Below are 1681 nucleotides of genomic sequence, written 5' to 3' on the forward strand. Positions count from 1 at the left end.
AATCATCGGGCAAAAGTTAGTCTATGCATATTCTAGCCATACAGTTTAACAACTTACAGAGGCCGTCATCAATCCCTGGTTCTCGCATTAGTGCTGGTTGACATTGACTATTTACGTTATGTTTGTCTTTTGGTCTCCTTTAAAAGTTGTTTTCAGTTGGTTAGATTGTTGAGAGGTAAGCTTATAAAAATACCCCGCCCTTTTAATAGTAACTAGAATGATACAATAGTCATAAGCCTCGTGCCAAATGCGTACCAATATGTCCTCTAGCACACATTTGTGTCGGCATTCCATAGAGTTTTGATACCTTTTTACAGTTTGCATCGTTACGATATGAAAGATATTCAGCCAAGGATTTTAATGAATAAGTTCAAGGAACAGTAAATGAACATGCCTTTTTTAATTTCTTATCTACTTTGCAGAAACCATCGACTTCGCAAAAGCAGTTTATTGCATCAATAATGCAAATCAACATGGACTTGACTTTGTGCTATGATGCTATCATGGTTATGGCTTTAGCAATGAACGCTTCCATAAGTATACTCAGCAAACAAACGCCAAGGCAAAGACTGGAAGATTTCACCTATGATAATGAAGACATGGCTAACTTACTTATACGGGAAATCGTGAAACTTAACTTTACGGGAGCATCGGTAATTATTTTCCATCACTATGGCGAAAAACAGCTTGAAGCGCTAGAATAAGGAATAGAAATTTAGATGGATATATATCTGCCTGATCCCCGATACAATTCTGAGTTTACGAAATCAAAAAACATTGCTCTCAAGAAAAGGACATAGATACACGAAAGGCACCGACTTTAATGTAATTTGAACAAAATCATGGAATGTTCAATTCATTGGTCGTAGATTTTGAAATAACCAGTAGGCTGTTTGATATCAGAAATGCGTCTATATCAAGTGTGATGTCTACAGTGACAAACTGACAACTCTTTTCTTCGGACACGTGATTGAAACTAAAATAAATAATTACAGTGGTTACTACATTTTAATTGCAGGGTAGAGTGGAATTTGATGAACGGTACAGCCGACAAAGCAATGTTGGAATCCAACAATATCGAGGTTGGTTTGCGTTATGACATCAACACATGTTGTTTGGTTTCAACAGCGTATTACTGGGTCTTTCCGAAAGCTGTTGGTGTGTGCCACATTTAGATTTTGTCTCGACACCCGATCAATTTCACTCAAACTCAATAATGGGTAAAGAAATAATATAGGTATCGAAGAACGGACAGCGATTTTCCAGATTGTATCACTGTATACAATAGGATCACTGCGTTGACTGCTGTTTCAGAAGACATAACGATTGCGTGCAATATTTGAATATGTTCCTTTTTTCTATCTTTTTTATTTTTTGACATAATTTAGGAGGCAACGTCACCACAATTGGCAAATACAAAAAAGACATAGGTATTATTGAATGGTATTCAGGGGTTCAGTGGCTAGGTAAGTGACAAATCATTCCGTACATACAAGACTTCGAATTCAAAGTAAATATCAATGCTAGCTAGAATTACAGTGTAATTCGCAAAGGAATTCGTGACTCGAAAATCATAGTTTTCTATGTTTGCTCATTCTATGAAAAGGGAAACTTCAATCCTTCCTCCCTTTGTAAATACTAAAAAATTGTCTGGGCATGCAAATATTTTTATCATACAAGC

At 36.2% G+C, this 1681-nt stretch overlaps 1 long non-coding RNA gene across 1 annotated transcript; it reads left to right on the forward strand.

The window, feature by feature from the left end:
* The first annotated feature begins 446 nt into the window (after positions 1-446).
* Positions 447-1466, forward strand: LOC139125472 (uncharacterized). The gene is made up of 3 exons (XR_011550240.1): positions 447-653; positions 1019-1082; positions 1389-1466. It is a non-coding gene; the product is annotated as an uncharacterized lncRNA (long non-coding RNA).
* The last annotated feature ends 215 nt before the right edge of the window (positions 1467-1681 follow it).

The sequence above is a fragment of the Ptychodera flava genome, chromosome 3, assembly GCF_041260155.1.
Source record: "Ptychodera flava strain L36383 chromosome 3, AS_Pfla_20210202, whole genome shotgun sequence".
Classification (NCBI taxonomy): Eukaryota; Metazoa; Hemichordata; class Enteropneusta; family Ptychoderidae; genus Ptychodera; species Ptychodera flava.